Consider the following 20,223-nt stretch of genomic DNA (forward strand, 5'->3'; position numbering starts at 1 on the left):
TTTCTGCTCCTGATGAGAAAATTCTTAGGCAGTTCTGGATGTCTTCTTGATTTTTAAATGTGACTTGGAGCATATTAATGTTAATTACAACACCAAGAGCTTTGCAGGTTCAGCTGATTAGGATGGAAAAGCAAAGTATATCCTGTCTTGTTTCATGATTCAGCCCTGTAATTGGTAGTTTCAGTTCTGATGCCAAAAATCACCATGGTAGTAGAGATGCAGAAATAGTAAGCTGCTGTTCAGATTCCCAGCCTGATCTTTACTGTCAGAGTTGTAAATCTGAAACTTGCACAAAATAAAAGCTGTATCATCTTTCTCAGCAGACAGGGAATTTATAGAGCATAATATACAATTACCCTACAATATGTATTTCTTTCTTTAGTAAGTCTGTCACTAGAACTTTCCACTAAATATGGAAAATTTAGTGTAAATGTATTAAACATTTGTCATAGAAAAACATTAACAACTATATAGGCATATATGTAGACATATATATGTGTGTGTATATATATGTATATATATATACATTCACCCACATACATACATACCTACATACCTACATACCTAAAAGTATATATATTTTTTTTCATGGGTTGGCCATTTCTCACTGCAAGAACCTTCTGTTAATGCTGCATACAGGTATTTACCTGATATATATATATATATATATATATATATATATATATGATGTTTAGGCAATGGTTCTTATCAGCCCTGCCTGCCCATGACTGTATCCCCCCAAGTATGACTGAGCTTTTACAACCTTCTTGAATAGCTGAAAATAAAGTTCTTAATTATGAAAAGTCAACCTGGCCTGCTTGATCTTAGGCACCTTTCTTTCTGCTTTCAACCTGAAATCAGCTTTCTATGAGGCAGAGAGGAAAATCCAGTGGAAAACTGGTAAAGGATGAGGAATGCACTCAACACAGAGACCCAAAGAGAAATAAAGGCAGGGCTTGTGTTTCATCTTTAGGCATGAGGTAAGAGCATGGCCATGAAATACCTCAAATAGAGACATTATCAAAACCTGAATCTTGTTTTTTAAGAGATTACAACAGCTTTGCTCAGGGAACCTGACAGAAAGGTCTAGAAATGAAAGTGATGCTAAGTATATCCAAAAGGGCTTTTTATGTCTACAGACTCAGTGCACGATGCACAATGAGCACATACAAGTGTTGGACAAGCTGTAGATATAAAAACGTTGTCAGATTTTGCACAGGTGCAATAGAGAACCATAGAAATGAGCAGAAGGTTGCCCAAAAAGCCTGTTTGGTTTCACTCAAAGAAGGCTACGTGGACAATTGGTAAGTAAGCACATTTCCAGGGAAATGGCATATTCCTGGAGATGTTTGGAGCCAGGAGGGGCTGAGGCACAGGGTGATGTAACCCCACCAGCTGGGATCAGGAAGCTGCACTGGTCCAGTGCATCCAATTTCTGTGTTTGACCCCGTTGCAGCACTCATGGTTTGATTTGCACCCTCATATACCAGTGAGAGTGTTCATTCACTGAACAAACTGGGCAGGGAGCTGCTGGTATCTGCTTCTTTGGTCTGCCTGGAAGCTTTGCTGCAGCCTCAACATAAAGTTGTAGGGCTGAGCTCGGGGCTCACTGGAAGAAACACCGTGACCTGCAGCATTCAGGAGGCTGGCCTAGGTGACCTAAGTGTGTCCCCTTTGGCCTTAAGCTCTATGAATATTCCTGCAAGACCAACTGCCCTAATCCCCTGCCAGAGAGGTGGGGGGGATACTGATCTTCTCTCGTAAGACTTTCCATCTCTATTATGGCACACAGTCTTAAGCATCTCACGTTCACCCATATGGCCGAGCACATACTTTGCATTTGTCTTCTGCTCTGGTGTTAATGATCCTACCAGATGCATTCACAAATTCACCCAGCATGTGCAGCCCTTTTGGAATTGTGCATCGGGTAAGAGACACCAGCTTCCAGGAGCTGAGCATAGGGAGTTTGTGTTCACTCATTCCAGCAATTTGTGGAGAACAAAAGAAATAGGTAAATTCCCTTCTTCCTCACAAAGTCTCCTGCCACTGACACAAGTGTTTCTTAAAAAAAAAAAAAAAAAATTTTCCCCCTCCTCACATGTCCCCAGACACTGAATTTGCAGTATCTGATACCACACATTTCCATAGCAACAAATAGTGATGACCCAAACACAGGATTATGTGACTTCACTCCGAGTTGAGCAGAATATTAACAAGGATACTGATAGCTAATACTTTCCACTCTGTGGCACCTCCCTGCAGAGGATTTCAGGGAGCTTTACACACATCATCCCCAATTTGCAGATGGAGAAATGAAGAGGAGAAGCAAGTGATCTATTCTAAGACCAAGAAAAGAGTCTGGGTTCAGAGTGCCCAGAAGGGAGGGAGGGAGGAGAAGAGTCACAAAGACCAGGTCTTCTGGACTCCAAGCAGCTGTGGAGCTGTCAAAGTCCTGCTCTGTCTAATTCCTGTGAGCTACTTTCTTTGGGATAACACATCCACCTGGCTTCCCATCCCCTCTCTCTGTTCCCTCTGAGGGTTCCCTGTGGTAAAATGGCATCAGTAGGTCGAGCTGTCTTCTGTTAGTATTCAGTGTGCTGGTGTTATCCCTTCCCAACAAGGCCCAAAAGCTTGGAGGTTGCCTTCACTCAAAGTGATTTTCTTCAGGTGATGGCAAGGCAGAGGCTGTTTACAAACACAGGGTGCCTCAGACCTGAAATACATGAAATGCAGCTCCAGGAGTTTAAACTTCAGCAAAGGGACATTAAAGAAGCAACTGGATGAGCAAGCATCATGCAATGCTCTACTGGAGTCAAGGGAGGAGGGAGAGATCCCACTGTCTGAACTTGCACAACACATCGTGGAAAACAACCTGTATCTCACTGACGGTGAGTTGAAAAGACTGTTGCATCTTCAGAAACTCAAGGAGCCTTTTAATTTCAAAAGAAATTTAATGAAAATGATAAAAGGAAGTGCATCCCTATCTCTCCTCCCTCAGATAATTGGGTGTAAATACCCAGCTTCTTTTCATGCATCAAACCTTTTATCTGTAATTAGAATTGGCTTCATCCAGATCCCCTGGTATCCCATGCTAAGAGAGTTCTGGTGGTGGAATAAAGTGCCATGTGATTATTTATTTACTCTTACAATACATGTCAGAACAACTTCAGGAGATTTGTCTGGGTTTGGAAATAGAGCTCTCAACGGCTGCCCCAGCTTAAGCCCAGGAAGAGATTCCTTCAGCCCTTCTCTTTGATACTGTGCTGCCATGGTTTTCCCCCTGTCTTCGGAGAAATTCAGGGGGAATTTGTCCAGTGAAGCGTTTGGGCATGAGTTTACATCCAGGTACTATAGAAAGTACCTTTAGAAACCAGGGGAAGTTAACCACATGCTTAAACCATGCTCGAAAAACCTGAGGTGTTTTGGTTTGCTGTGTGTTTCAGGAAACCAATAAAGCTTTAAAAAACAAGACCAAGTAAAACATTTTTTTCAGTCCTAGTTATCTGTTTCATCTGGGACTACTTGAAGACTTCTTTTACTGGAAAATACAATGATAATTCGGAGGGAAAGAGATTAGTGTTGAAGATGTTTTTGGATGTGTGGGTAGGATAGGGAAGCAGGGACTGGGTGCTACCTGTATGCCTCAGCCCAGTGAGTGGGATGCCCACCTACTGCATGGGAATCCCCTTTTGCTGTACTGGGGGAACCCACATAAACCTTGGTTCTTCCTTCCATCCCTCTGGGCGAGTGCCCAAGCACCATTTTGCAGAGCAGTGGTTACATGAAGCCTGTTTTTCAGGGTCGCTCTCAGAAGGCTGTAGCTTGCAGGGAAGTTGTCAGCTATCCATGTGATGTGACCTCGACTCTGCAGCAAATAATAGGTTTCTTATTATTAGTAATGCTGAGCCAGATAAAGTGTGAGAAGGACTTTTCAGACCTGCAGATGTGTTGCATAGTATGAGAGCACAGAAAAAGGTGTCCTGTACTCAGTCTGCCCCTTCTCACCAAAAATAAACCTCCCATCACTTTTTCTACCTTGCATTTGATAGGAGTTTGGGTGGGTTTTTTTTTTTTTTTAAACATTCTATGACTCTCAGGGACTTTTAGAGGGAACTAATAATACTCTGTGACAAAAGACCTGACTGGGTTTAGGGTGGAATTTCTGAGTAGCAGACCTTGCCGAGGATTTGAGGCAATCCCATATCCAGTTGCTGTCCTGGTTCACAAAATGCTATGTATACCACAAAAAGGTGCAGAGTAAACCAGCTGAGTGTTAAAGCTCTAAGCAAGCTCATAAATTAACATCCACTATGAAAGAAAATACGTGTGTGTTACTGCACAGTTATTACACATCTCTGCTGGAGAACAGCTGCAAAATCCCTGAGCAGCTACTGGAGCCGCAGGCTACGCTGCACAACTCAGAGAGATTTCAGCTATGGCTCATGTACCCTCTAGGGAGACAGACTGGGCTTTGGAAAAAAACTGAAACCAAACCAAACCCGCAGCAAACCAGTCTTACTCTGGGCTTTCTGCATGTGACACGAGCAGTCAGCCTGTCAAAGGAGAATTCCTTTAGGTTATAACTCCAAAACACGTTTTCTTGTGGCTCATTCTAAAGAAGAGACATTTGCAATTTTTGAATGACATAGGGTGTTGATGATAGAATTTGCAGAACGCTGTGATACTGATGGAAAGTAAATTTGTCTTTCGTTCCTATGACTGGAATAAAGTCAACAAAAAGTGCTGTGTCCAACAGGATCATGTCACACTTGTACCTGGATGCTAAAATGTCTCCAAATCTTCAAGTGAATCCAGGGAGAGAAGTATTTTGCATGGCAATCCTCTTCCTATCACCTGACACATTCTTCCTACTAATGCCAGCCTAGAAAAAAATTAAGGAGAGGGGATTTTGTATCAGTCAATGAGCTACCTAAAAACTGTAGAGCAAAGCAGAGCATCTTCCAAATAAATTCAGATCAGCAGTTAGAAGTGACTTGGAAGCCAAAGCATGTTAGGTTGATGCCAAAAGCAAGCTTCAGTGCATCCTGCTGAAGTCCAGAGGGATCATCACACCCTGAGCTGAGTTCAATGGCCTTGCAAACACCCACCACCAGCATCAGGAGATGTGTTACAAGGAAGAAGCCTGTCTGGAAATTCAAATTCATCTCTGTGTCCTCTGATACATCCAGATAAATGTAGCAAAGAAGCCATCTGAATTCCTGGACAGATGTCACCCACGTCCCCATGAATTCCACTGGGAGCTCACAGCAGTCCCCATGTGTTAGGACTGTGTTGGCAGACCTGTCTCTAATTGTTTTCTTAAAGTAAAAAGCAGGATGTGACAGGCTGAATTTTGCCCTGAATTCTGTGGATAGGATGACTCAGAGACTGGGATATCTCAGAGGCAAAAGAGATCAGTGCTTGCTGGGCAAAAGGAGGTCTTTGCAACTAGGAAGCAGATGCAATTAGCCCCTGCTTTTAGGGAGCTGACACTCAGCTGTGGTGGCAGCCAGAGACTTCTCCTCACTGTGTCACTGTAGACACTGCTTGAGTTAATTTGGTGAAGAAACACTGCAGAGGAAGTGACTTTGATATTTTCTGCAGGAAAGCATATATAGACCAGCCAGTGCCTTGTGCTTTACGCCCCTGGCCAGGTCAGGGTGGATTTTACACTCAAATATACAAGAGTTGTAGCACAATGGACCTGTGTGTGAGGGAGGGAGGGACCAGATGCTCAGATGTTTCCTTCCCCAGCCTGACCCAGCAGTGGCATGCACATATCTTGCTTCTTCTTCCGAAAGATCGTGGTCATTTCCAACTCCATGCAGCACTTCCCAAGGGCTCAGCTCCAGGTTGCCTACCACTAGGATTCATTTACACCACTTACATGACATAGAATATTCCTTGTTAATAGTTGTTTTGGGGATTTTGTGTGTGTTTCTGGTTGGCTTTTTTTTTTTTTTTTAGATAGATGAAAAATTTACTTGGACCATTTAGATCTTCTGCAAAGAAAGTGCTTAATTTCTTTGCAAGTTGCCTAAGCCCTTTAGAAAAACTTAGAAGGAGAGGACTGAGAAAAGAGGCGGACAATGGAGTGAAAAGAATATGTTTGGAAATGAAACAAAGAAAATTCAAAATCTTGTTCAGCCTTTTCATCATCATCTTCAACTTCTCATATCTGTCTTCTAGACCACATCCCTACGCAGAACGTGTTTGCATTCAGCTGGGCCAAAAGTCTTGGTAAATTCCACCTGTTTGCCTGAATAGAAACAGAAACCTCATCCAGCTCCAGGACTTTAGTCAGCACGAAGCTATAGGTACATTTTTCTTTCCTAAAGTGATTATTAAAACCTTTTCCCATCAAATCCTCCCAGAAGTAGAGACCAAGGAAAGGCTCAAACGTGGACTGAGCTGTAATATCACTATTGCTCAGTGGGGAGGCTAGTCCCCAAGGTAACTCACACTGGAAAAGTTTGTTTGCCATAAAAGTAAACAGTGCTATAGTAACCTGCCCTGTGCAGAATGGCCCATGCCAGCAAATCTAGTAATTCCTTGCATTCACAGAAGTAACTGCAGGGCAGATGCACCCAAACTGCCTTTAAATGACTCACTTTTGAGCAGCACATTGCTCAGTGCAGGCTCTTGTTGGAGGATCATGCCACTGTCTACAGTTCTTGCCTGCACTCTGCCCCAAACAATCCCAGCTGCTCCTCTCCCAGCTCCTCATCTGGGTGGTTTATGTCTTCCTCATGTTTCCCACCATTTCCTGACCTAGCAGGCAATGAAGCCCAGTTTCATGCTTCTTGGAGCCTTCACCAAGACTCTGTGTTTTTCTTGCCTGGTGGTCAGTGTCAGTCTCACTGGCTTCTGGCTTCTGCTTTGTGCCAGGGCTCTCCTTCTGACCTGCTTTGCCTCCTCATCTCTTTCTGCCACTTTACTGCCTGTTCCATCTGCCTGAACCAAGCACCCACCATCTCCTTAGCCTCTAGAAAGGGCATCTTTGCCCTGTCCTGTCCTCCAGCCCCCTCTGCCAAGGGCTCCCTGCCTCTCTGCCCCATCAGTCCTCTCCTCACACAGCTCTTGGGGGTCCCTGCAGCAGGGTCTTGGAGAGTTCAGAAGTCTTCACAAAGTCACTGCCAGATCACAACACAAGAAATTACTGAGGCTACGTGGGTACAAGTCCTGGCCCAGGAAGTAGGAGTGCCACATAATCCCAGAGGAAAGCAATATTCCAGAAACACATGCATCTGCCACACTTTTATCTTTTTACAAGCACCACAACCAGTAGGTCAAGGCCAAGAATGAAGTTTTGGAGAAAGATGTGTCTGATGACTGAATTGGTAGGACCTTTCTCATGTTTTGGTGAATTTGTCCTCCACATTTTCCATTCCAGAGCGAACTCTCAACCCCCTGCACTCACATCAGTTGTCCACCATGTTCAGCTGAAAAGAGAAGGAACAGATTAAGCAAGTTCAACCACTGGAAAATTTTGAGGCTGCTGTTGGTCTGGAGGAGGTCAGCTTGCCAAGACCTCTCCTTGGTGGGCTCATTCTGCTGTCCCAAGCACCAGTGAGAGCACGAGGACTGTTCTGTCCGTGCTACTGTTCCTGTCCTCGTGCTCTCCTGGCTTAGGAGGTCACTGGCATTTCCCCTTCCACTGGTCTCTCCATCCGCCACAAATTCCTACAGCATCTGCTCAGAAGGACTGAGATCTTTTGGAATCTCTCCTCCTGATCCCAGAACCACCTTTGCTGTCTTTTAGGCGTTTCTAAGAAGCAGATGAGTTCTGGGGAAAGCTGTAGGGTCTGTGAATGTCCTCAGTAGTAGACACTTCACTTTTACTGACCATCTTGCCCAGGTTTGTACAACTTTTAAGACATCCTTCCACACATTTCTATAAACACAATCCTCAGCCATTCAAATTAAGAGCCAGGGAGAGGCAACCAATTCCCTCCCTTCCTCATGCACACAAAAAGTATCACTACGTTAGGACACCTCATAAATAAAACATATGTCAGAAGTTTTTCTTGCATCAAACACTGTAAACAAATGCATTCAGTCCTTTTTGAGTGAGGAGACATTTGTGACAAGCAGAGCTGCAGGAAATCATGTTTATACCTGCACAGAAATTGCTCAAGATCATTATGTCCTTGAGAAACTATTACCTCTGTCCCCTCCCTCTCTCCCGCACCCTCAGCACAGCCAAGGTCTGGGATAGCCAAGGCTCTTTGGGCACAGGATTGAAACTATGCAAGTGCAGCCTGCCAGGATGCCACTGCTCTGTTTGCTCAGTGACTCAGAGCACTCTTCTCATTCCTCCTTCTTCCCAGTTATTCTTTGTCTCCTCTCATTTCCCCCCATGCCCAGATTGCAGTAGGAGCCCCTTCTTCCTCAGAAAGCCTGGAGGACACTCCAGGAGCAGAACATGGCCTCTGGGAGAGGGCAGGGAGCTGCACTCCACTCCCACCTAGCAGCTGTGACCCTGCTGTGAGCAGCCGTCACAGGGAGCGCGTGGAAAGGGTTGAGAAAACACCGAGATCAGCAGCTGACCATCTTATAAAGTATCAGCAGAGAAATCCTGTCCAAACCAGGCATGGTTTTGTGTGATAACCTACAGCTGCCTGAAGCAGGACCTCAGCTGGGCCCAGTTTAAAAGCTCAGGATTTCAGTGACTGATAACAATGTCTGGGGACAGGTAAAGATGGATGTGACAAAGAGAGACATCTGACTTCTCTAATTTCATTTATTAGGAAAGACAGCTACCTTAATTAGTTTTTTGGTTTGGGTTAGGGAGGTTTTTTGTTTGTTTTTGTTTCGGGTTTTTTTTATCCTGATCTGAATTTGACCATCCACAGTGCACTGTGAGTGAGACTAGCATCATCATTTCTCCTCTGTCTCTGATTCAGCTGCTTGCAACAAAACTTTCCAGAGACATTATAAGTCAAAACCTCTTTACCCAGAAGACACTTGTCCATGTTCACAGGAGATCTGGAGCCAAGCCAAACCTTTGGAAGATCTAGCAAATCAGGTGATGTGTCTCTGGGAAGAGGACACTTTGCTCAAGAAGGGCAGGTGATCAAATACTGAAAAGTCCATGAAAATGAAGAGGTTGCTTTCATTATTATTTGGGAGGGAGCAGTGATGACAATCACTTCCTCTGTTCTCCTCATGGCAGAGAGCAAACATTCATCACCAATTTGTCACTTGCACAGAAACAGAGGCCAGTGTGAAGTGAGAGGACATCACCTTTCCCTGGCCTGCCTGTGGGAACAGTGTGAGCTGTCACAACACCTCTTCAAGTTCATATTCCAGTTGCCACTCCAGTTCCAGCTGCTGAACCCTTGCTGTGTTTAGTAGCCCCACTTGCAATTCTTGGGTAATTAAATTGATCCACAGAACGTGTCTAAATAACACAGCTGAGTAAATGAAACACAGAGCTGAGTCTGCGAGGGAGAATTCTGAAACAGAGCTGCTTGTCAGACAGGGAACAGGTAAACAGCACATCAGTGTACACATCCCCTTTTACTGAACTCAGAAATGAATCAAAAGCAATGCCTGATAAAGGGCCAGAAAGGTCTGATCATTTGCACAGGGCATGCAATTTCATTTCACTGTTCCTGAATCTGCCCTCATAATTTTTAGCTGATTGAAAGGAAGTCTTTCCAAAATTATCTGATCATGGTTTATTCAAGCTTTAGGGAGTCTGTGGCACCCATTGGCAATGCCACACAGTGAGAATTCACCTTCTCTGATCAAGGGAAAAACTGTAGTTAACTTAGAAGCAGGATTTGTTTGTAGGGAGATGCTGGCCATCAGGTATATATTTTGCCCTCTTTGACCCCTAATTATTTAATATTTTAAAGTTGGGCTAGGCAATTATAAAAGAAAATGGAAATAAGATAAATTGTTTCTATTGAAATCTGGAAAATTTGTAAAATCAAGCAGAAAAGTTGTTGAAACATTAAAAAATAAAAATTAATCAGATCAAAAGATTGAGTTTAAATCAAACAACCTCATGTTTGTTTGTGTTCTTTTCCCCAAAGTTCTCCCTTACAGCAATTTTGAAGTTTCAGGTTTTCAATACTGCTCTGAACAAACTCTGGAAATCTTCCTGAGGCAGACCATCAACATTCAGTAGGACCTTCCAAGACTTATGCTGCTGACCCAGCTTGCGTTACCAGGGAACACAGCATAGCTGTATCAGACAGAGATCCTGCCACAAGTGTGTCCACAGCCACATCTGGGGTCTCTGCCAGTGCAGCCATTCCAGCACAGCCTCTGCAAGAGATACTCAGCTTCCATCACTGCTTATCCTCTCTGTTCCTGTTTAGCTTCCTAGCTCCACGCTGGCCCAAAAATGTGCATTTATCTAAAATAAAGTTGGAGCTTTGGATTTCACTTGGCTGATGAAATTTGGTCCTACCCCCTTTTATTTTGTTTGATTTTTTTTCATGTCCTCATATACATGCATCTATATTCATGTGCATTAACACGTATACAAAAACATATATTAGTAAAGACAGGAGACAGGCTTTTTAAAATGTTTTCCAGGTGGTTTTCAGGCCCAACAGCTGAGACTCTTTTTTCTCATTCTAAAGTACTAAGAGGATAAATATTGCCATTTAAAAAATAAACTTCCTCAAAATTGTCCTTTCTGTTCTGAAAGACCATCTTGTTCTTTAGGTGATTTATGATATCAATCTGTAACTACATGTGTATTGTTCAGAGTGTTCAGCAAACAAGACCTGAGTGTTTGAAATACTTCAGGGCAGGAAGACGCACAAAACAGTAAAACAGCCTCCCAGTTCTAGTACAGCCACTTGAAATCCAGTGTCTTCTTTCCCGTTAATACATCTCATGCTGTCATTGCCTCTTCATTTCCACATAAGGGAGCACTGACAGGCCAGCTAAGCCAGGCATTTGCTGTGCAGAAACCAAAACTAGCTTAAGCTGAGTACATTCCTACTTTTTAAAGTGTTAGGATATCGGCCAGCTAGGCCAAAATATTCTGATTTTTTTTTTAATTTTTTTTGGGTGAACGATTACTTGATGTCCAGACAAAATTTCAGTGTAGGAACGTGGGCCAAGTAAAATGCAGCAGCACAATGAATGTTAGGAGGTTGGTGTACCATGACCATGGAAACCACCATTTGGTGGCAGGGCTGGGCCAGCCCTTTCCCTGGCCAGGTCAATCCCAGAGGTTCCCACCATGAATCTGCTGCCTGAGGAAACCGATTTCTGTTTCAGGGGGCTGGGATGGGAAGGTCTCCAGAGAGAAGAGCAAAAATTTAGCCTTAAAAGACCTGAGCCCAGAGAGTATTATGGGAATCCTGAAGTCTACAGCCTGAGGGTTTCTGGGCAAGAGGGAAGACCCATCCCCCTGCAAGACCAGCCGTGTTAGGGGAAAGCAAGACAGTGGGGAGGAGAGGGAAGAAAGAGAGGAGTAGAAAGAAGATCTGGTAATTTGCTTAGAGAACCAAGGAATAATTTAGGCTGGGAGGCACTTCTGGGACAACTCAGTCCAACTTTGAGTTGGACTGAGATCAAATTGCTCAGGGACTTGTTCAGTCCAGCCTTCAACAGCTCTGAGGATGGGAAATCCCACAGCCGCTCTGGGTGACTTGTGCTATATTTGACCACTGTCATGGTAAAAAATTTTTTGGCCTTATATCTAACATGGAATTTTCCATGTTCCAACTTGTGACATTAGAGGGCACATCCCTGCTTGCACCTTTTGTTTATGAATTTGTGTAATCCCTGGCTCTGCTGGCACTCCTTGTCTCCACAGCCTTCTAAAGAAACAAACTCCCCAAGCTGCGTACCAGCTGTGCAAGAAAGGCTAATCCTGGTGGTGTAAGCCAAGAATGACCTTGGGGTGGTGGCAGGGAGATGGACAACAGATAGTTCCCTTTTCTTACACCTTCTTCCTGTTAAGACCCATTTTCCCATCATAGCTAATATTGCAGGCTGGGCTCTGGGACCAACAGTTCCACAAGCATTTGATTTGCCTAAAGAATATTGCAAAGGTTATGAGTTTAATCAGTAACTGATTTGCATAAATTTGTTCAGCCAGCACTACAATAGCTCTTTCTGGCCAAGTCTGAATGAGTTACACATCTAATATTATATATCTCACAAATGTTATATGTGTATTACCTACGTGCACATGTACTCACGCATACATTCATCACCTCGATACATCCTTTCATGTCAGGTATGTGAATTATTTTGTTTATAAGAAACAAAGTTCCCTCCCCGTGCCAGGATTAAGAAGACCTGCGTTCCTTTCCTGCCTCTCCTTGGGATCCCATGTGATCTGGCCAAGTCATTTCATGTCTCTGTGCCTCTGCCTCCTCTCTGGAGAGCAGGGGCAGCTCTTGAGAAGGAACGGCGCGGTTCGCGCTCCTCGGGGCTGCATCCCGGTGATGCCGAGCGGGAAGAGCGAGGATGTGTCATTCTCTGCAAAACAATGGCAGCTCTGACATTCCTAATGCCATGGCAATATGAATATTCAAAATAGCAGGGCCTTTGTTAGAGATCCTGATGAATTGGTGATTAATATCGCTGTCATTTCCTTAGAATAACGTGTGCTATGCTCTTATCTGGAGAAAAGGGAAAGAGAGAGGGCGGAAAGACAGTGCCTGAGTGTACCGGTACGTGGACTTCAGTCATGTCAGACAAAGCCTGGAGACTCAATTAAGAATAAACACTGGTTCCCAAACCAATCCCTATTCCTGTGACATTTACGCTGCTCAGGTTCATGTACTTAACGCTCAGCTCCAGGAACCCTCTCTGATTCCCAAGTGGTGCTGGTGTAAAGTGTCAAACCCACCAAACCCTGGGATGGCAATTAGACACTACAGCTATTTTCATCTTTCTCTTGTGGACACCCTGTGCCCCTCGCCAGATCCAGCTTGGCAAAACTCTCCTCTGAGCCACATAGTGCACAGAAAATCCACATTACACTTTTGTCATAATTAAGTTGTTTCAACAAGAAGGTGTCTTTGAAGGGCACACATATTTTAGTGGAAAATTAAATTATTAAGCACAGTATTTGGGATTTTTCTATTTCACTGGAACTTCTGAAGATAACTTTACCATCAAAGCGACCATATCACGTAATTGCACTCAAGCTGCTGGCCACAGTACATCTCCAGAACACCTTCTCACTCCATTATGTGGCTCAGACAGAAGAAATTTTGCCCTCAAATCCTTTTTATGCACACATATAGTGCATATTTTCCTACTAGACAAAGCATAACTGTATACAATTCCTCTGCAATGAATTACTTCTCTAGGATTTAACTACAAAGGCCCATTTGGAAACCATAAATGCAGCATCGACCCCAAAGGACAAATCCTACACTTTCATCAAGGCAAAACATAGAAACTACATAACTATGGAAAAACATGGGCCAGAGCACTAGCAACATCTCTTCAGAAGGGGTCTACATTTGACAAGTAGAAATGCCTACTTCAACCAAGGAGCTAAGAAAAGAGTCTAGTTCAGTATCTGGAATAATCAAATGGGGTGCAAATTTCATTCATACCTAAGCTGTGTAAATTAAGATGGATATGAAGATGTGTGTTTCTAAGAGGACACTTAAGGAAAGATAAGGGTTTAAGTGCTCACAGCTTTGCTTGTGTCAATGTTATCTGTAGATACCCTTTTTCCATAGCACTTGGAGTGACTTTTTAACATATAGATAATATGTTCCTTAAATGCAGCCCATATACATGCACTGTGAATGGCTCCACCATTAATAATGCAAATTTTGCCATTTAATAAAAATATTACCCCTTTCAGGCTTCTTCTTTCTGGTTTTGTTTGATGAAGCCTCTTTAAACATGCTGGATGCAGGATTTCAGGAATGGCTTTTCCATCACTGCTGCACCAGACTGCCCTGTCTGCTGAGAAAGGTGGTGGCTCTGTTTTGGTAGCAGGGAGGGAAGTTTCTTGCCAGGAATCTCACACTTGTAATTCTTAGAAAGGTCAGAGATGGGGACTAAATTTTAAACAGATGCAGACTTTGCTTCCCTGTTAAAAAGAGCCAGATCCTTCTGGGTTCTCCAGGCCAGGAATGTCCTGTGGTCTGAGGGAAATTCTGATGTCCTGGTTGCTCATGTTTTTCTTTGTAAGGAATCACTATCAGCTATGGCCAAAGTTAAACTCCCTGTTTTCACTACCAGTCCACTCTTTTTCCATCTTCCTCCATCACACTTGGCAAAATATCCATCTCCCCAGTTCTTAGTGCTCTCCTGACTGTATTTCCTTACTTTTACTGTGTGATCCCATCTCTGCCAGTCACTTTTCTGTAAACTCACCCTTCAAGCCCATCCCTGCTCCATGTTCACCAGCTCGTAGCATTCACTATTTTCTCCTTACCTGATCCTTGTTCAATGGCTCTTGCAAACAAGGGCTAAACAAACATACATGTATTTATATCTTGCACAAATAATCTTAATTTTGCAGCAACAAAACCAGCAGCAGAATTTTTTTTCTTCATTTAATCACAGTGCTTCTAGCATCTGAAAAGTTCAACAACACGTGCAGTAAGCCCTGTATGAAGATGAGTATATGGAGAGATATTTACCAGTTTAAGGAATTTACAAAGTACAGAAGGAGGAAAATGTACACTGCAGTAAAGGGAAATTGAGAAATGGAAGAAGCACAGGCGCTTATCAAGGTCAGGCAGGAAGCCTGTGGCAGAGCATGGTATAGACTGCACAATACTCAGGCACCAGCCCAGGCCTTTGCCAAGCAACTATCCAGCTTTTAAAATATTCATGGAAGAAAGACAGGCTTGTGCAATGCTCCACAAATAAGACAGAACAAATGACAAGTCATTACCCTGTAGAGGGGCAGACTGCAGAAACTGAATTTGAGGGGTTATTATCTGCTGCTAGAAGGTTGTAGATATTGCCAAAGGCTAATTTAAATTTTTTTTCTGGTTTACAGTGCTTAGGAAAAGAGAGAGGATTTATTCTCAGCCTTAAGCACTGCAGCAAATTCTGTCCAGTGGAGTTAAACTGGCCATATTAGCAATCCAGAATTTATATGTCACTGTTTTATCAGATTTCCAGAGACATATAATGTCTCTTTCTCCTGCCAGTAAAACCAGATGCAGAAGTATCCTTGTGTGTTTATTTAGCCCAGGATTGTTAATGGCTGGGAGTAGCACTCGCTGGGGTGTGGCTTCCATGTCTTGCACAGAGAAGTCAGCACTAAGAGACCAGAATTAAAACAGACAGAAGCAGAAGTGCAACTGACTGACCTTGGCGCCAGCAGAGTGGGAAAACATTATGAAAATCTGGACTCAGCATCCAGGTCAAGGCTGATTTTTAGCCCCTGAAATTCAAAGGTACTTGATACAAAGCATTAATATAAGTAAATTCTTTGCTTTCCGTTTCCTTGAGGAAACAAACTTTCAGGCTGCAGGCAGTCCTTTTCATCTCAACTTGAAGGGAAGAAAGAAAATGCTGGGTCGGTCTTTTCAGTGAAGAACTTTTTGCATAACTTCATTAAGACAAAACAAGATGGCATTATAGATTAAAGCAAAGACTTCTGTTAAGCAGGAGGTTAAACAAGTCTTTAAACACAGCTCCTGCTTTATGTGCTAATCCTGATTTCATGACAGTTTGGAGGTACAATCTTTTCCTCTGGCTCTATTTGGCTCAGCTTGAGTCTGAGCATCCCTGTTTGGAAACAAGTCTGGCATCTGCAGCGATAACTTTGAGCAAAAAGGGGGTGCTGCTCCAATTTTGGTGGGAAAATTATGGTGTCCATGGAATTATCTCCTCTCTCATCATCACAGAGCTGTTCATCCACAAAAGGCAAAACATCCTGAGCTGTCCTGCAGCACACAACCCAGGGAGCACAGAGGACCAGTAGGAAGGCAGGCAAATTCTTTGGCTGGCTCCAAAACCTTTTTTCTTTGGAGAAATGGTGTGGTTGTTCCTAACACAACTGCATAACAGTTCCAGCCTTGCTGAGAACCCAGACTGGGGTTAAAGTAAAGGTGAGGGCTGAAAAACCAGTTCCAGAGATGGGTTAAAGCAAGAGAGAAACTGGCCCATCAAGGGCAGTTTTGGGTTAAAAAACCCAAACCCAAAAAAGTCTTGTGCACAGAAAATGCCCATGTTCAACCAAGACAGCATCCTTACCAGTGTTAAAGTCACATTTAAAGCAATAAAACTCCTCGCTCTGCCTCTGAAGAAGCAGCAGCAAAAATCTCTGATAAATGGGAAGAGAGGAGAAGAGCATTTTACATTCTCATGGTTCCTTGGCTCACTCCAGCACTGTTTGATTAACTGGGAGCAAGATTTATGTGCTATAAAGTGCTCTGGGGAGGTTGCTGGTGCCAAACCTCTGCACCTGGGTTTTGAAAGCCTCTCTAATGTTATGAGAATATCTGTATATTCTCATTTAGGAAAAGAAAGCCCCCCTGAAAACCAAAAGTAACTACTGCTTTTTGGCAGAACAGCAGAGTGCAATTTCACCTAGGAGGGAGATTTGCAAAGATACTGACAACCACTAAATGGCCTGGTCCCTCAGAAATTGGATGTGAGCGAGCATTTCAAGGCCATTTAGCCCTGGGGAAAGGTGTCCCCTTACCCCTGATTAGTTTGGATTCTTCCATACAAGGAAGATTAAAGGAATATCTCATTAAATTATTTCAGGATTGTTATTGTTTTTCAATCTTAAATTATTCTACCCATGGGATTATTCTAGTATAATCCCATGGAAACTTGCTTCAGAAGACAAAGGAGCTCAGTGTCTCTTAATGGTTAGTGGAGTCACATTCTTGTGTGACATCTGCCTCTAATATGATTACTTGAGAATGAGCAGTGCAACCAGGGATGTTATCAGCCTCTCAACTGACTTGGAAATTGATTTTCATCAACTATTGTTTAAAACTATTGTGCTGAGCGTTGAAATTGGCCTGTTTTGCAAATAATTATGCTGTGCTGATGATATTTTCAACCCCTTTTAGAAGCCATCAACAGTCTGCAATATTTGGCTGTTGTGCAGGCATTGTCTGGAAATGACATCCAGCCTTCAGCAAGCTCTGACCAGGTGGAAGCTGTTCAAGGGGACCTTTTAACTCCAATTTCCACCAAGCAAGGTTTCTTTGAGCAATGTTCTTCTGTTTATCACCAGTCGATGCCACATGTGGCCAGAGCCCTCATTTGATTTGATTCTTGTTTGATTCAGGGTTGAATGTTGTGAACTGGGACAAACTTTATAGCCACGAACAGGATGGGAGGAGAGAGAGAGTGTCTGCACTTCAACAAAGGTGGAGAAGCAGCAGGAGCAAAACAGCCTTGAGGAGGGCAAGCTAATGGAAACTGGATGCTCAAGGACCAAGATTTTGAGAAATCTTGGAGGTCAGTGGTCCTGGCCAGAGAGAGGCAAAGGGAGAGATGATACTTTAAATGGAAAAGATGAAGCCCAAGGAATTTCTTTGGTCTCATGCCTCCTCACCAGTGTTCAGTGGTGCAACCTTGGTGGCCCGTGCCTGGATGGCCATGGAGCACAGCTGGACAGAGCTCTGAGTCTCACCCTCATGCACTCCAGGATTGAGGGTGACAGCCAAGAAGGTGGTGGTACTGGGAGAGGAAGAGGGTTTGGGATGTGAGAAGATGCCTTGGGAGGAGTTGAAGGTCTTTGAGATTGAGGTGGGAAAAAATTATTTTTTCCAAATCAGTTGGGGTCTCACTTCTGGCACACACAGAAGAACCTGCAGTGTTGGAGGCAGTCTCTGCATCATTACAAGTAAACCTGAATAGCAACTAGCAGGACTTTTATCTTCTAGCCTTTTTGTGGCTAGGTGCTGCCATTACTTGCTGCTGATCCCTCAGACAGGCAGGGAGCAGTGCCCTCTGCACCTCCCACCTCTGTACTCACGCCAAGCCCTTCAACCAGACAAGGTACAAGAACAAAATTTGCATTTAGCCTTTGAAGCAAAAACAGTATCTCCAGGGCTTCACGTGGATTAGGTCATTAGATCTCTCCTGTTGGACAGGAGCTCCCTGAAGGAATGCAAGGAAGTAAGCACTGTTTTGCCTTTGAAAGAAGTCAAGAGCCATGGATTTAACTTGCACTTGATCCTTCCATTTATGCAAGAGAACTCAAGGAAAAGAGAAGCTATGGCTCTGTATGCAATTTGAGGACACCTTCAGTTCAAATTAAGTGGTATTTGACTCTGACAACAAGCTGGTCTGCAGGCACCCACGCTGCCTGACTTGTTTCTGGGTATCCAGGCTCCCTGGGACTTGATGTTCATGTGAACAATAAGTGCATAAATTATCCAAATGTCAGGCACTTCCTGGCACTTACATGTACTGGATGCCTTGTACTCGCTGTTCAGTGCACAGAGCTCCCTGCTGGGTGATGCTGCTGCCATTGGAAATGACTGCAGCCATCTCCAGCCTGTTCTCTAAAGGCCTTGTGGTCACCTCACATGTCATCTGAAAGCTTTTCCTGGCATGCTGGAGGAGAAAGACACACCAGGTTTACCTGCATTTTCTACAGACCTGTGCAAGTTCTCCTCACAGGAGCAGAGATAATTGGCAGCAGGATCAAAAGTGCTGGTAGACCCCTTGGAAAAAAATCCTTCTTGCTAGCACAGGCATCTGCTTTGTTTTCTTTCCAAAGGGGTGCAGAGCACAGAGTTTGTTCAGCAGGTCTGGAGGCATCAGCCATCCTCTTTCTGAGCTGAGTTTTGAAGTCTCTTATGGTGCTGCAGGTATACCTCAAGACCTGTATTACAGATAAGTGGTCCATCTAATTTTGAAATGCAAAATAGGTAACTGTACATGCAGAAGGACTTTTCCAGCTGAACAAGTAACCAGCTGATATGTTGGAGTGAGACAATCCAATACTATCCCACAACATGAAGTGTGAGGAGTTAAATGAGCTTTAAGAGATTAATCTAGAAAAGAGATATTTCAGATGATGAGTTGATGCAGCCACTAGTGCAGTCTGGGCCTGTGACAATCCTGTTAACATGCTAGCTATAAAATTGCACCCACATCCATACACACATTTAGGCATATGTATGTATTTTGATCTCCTAATTGGTCTGTAAATGAGATGTTGGTATTGTCTAAAAATGAGACGTAGCACACAGTAAGAAATGCAAGGATTTTATCTGTAGACTTATTTGCAAAATGCAGACATTAAAATACAATGCTCTTTTAATTTTTTGTAATCTGGATGCCCGGGTGGGGAAAAGTTGTGGTGGTGCTGCTGATGGAGCTCCAGCAGCACAGATCAGCAGAGGACCCAGCCCATGAAGAACAGTAGGAACATCAGTTTCTCCTGTTTCCTTGTGAAAACTGGTGTGATTCCTCTTGCTGATGAAGTGGCAAACCCGTCTTCCAGGATTCCAGCTGGCATGGTGTAAGTCTGCACACTGTTCTCCATTGATGGTAATTTATGGAACTTTAACAAGAGGGAGTTTAACTGGTGCTAGAGAGCTTGATTTCTTGAACCTCAGACTGAATGTATGCAGAGAAGTCCAGCTATAAATAATTCCTGTGCTGTTTTATAAAGTATTCTAAGTAGCAAATATCATCTGTTAACCTTATTTGCAATTGGTACATGCAGCTAAAGGAAACAAATGAACTGCTGCTGAATTAATTCACAGCCCATCCAGAAACTTTTTTGCACTTTGTCTGGAAAGTTTCCAGGCAGCAGAGCATCTGGCATGCAAAAAGTGGGTGGCTTCCTAGGAAAGGGGGTTGGCTGTTTTTTTTTTTTTTAATTTAATACAATTTGTTTATAAAAATATCTACCTTTGGCCAGATTTAATTCTGCCAACCTGTCTGGAGTAGCCCATTTAAAAGAGAGTGTGTTGGTTCAGACAGGCCTTTGTTATTGATAGGAGAAGCTATAAGCCAGTGAGAAGACACAGCCCCTTCCTCTCAATAATCTTCTTAGGGTGGGAAAACCTCCTGGTGGTGTTCTCCTCTATCCTCTGCCCCACGTGGGACTAAAACAGCTCCTGTAAATGAGGCACTGAGGTTTTTCATGATCCCTGGGAGGGCAGGAGGACAGTGTGATGGTTTTGAGGGTTGCTGGTGAAGGTAAAGGAGCTCTCACTGGGTGCCTCTCACATGGGTTAGCAGGCAGATCTCCACTGGGCTGCAGGCAGCTCCTGTCTAGGCAAGAGCTTTATAAATAATCCCTCTTTTCTAGGAACGTGCCCAATTTCTTAT

The sequence above is a fragment of the Passer domesticus genome, chromosome 6 (assembly GCF_036417665.1).
Source record: "Passer domesticus isolate bPasDom1 chromosome 6, bPasDom1.hap1, whole genome shotgun sequence".
Lineage (NCBI taxonomy): Eukaryota > Metazoa > Chordata > Aves > Passeriformes > Passeridae > Passer > Passer domesticus.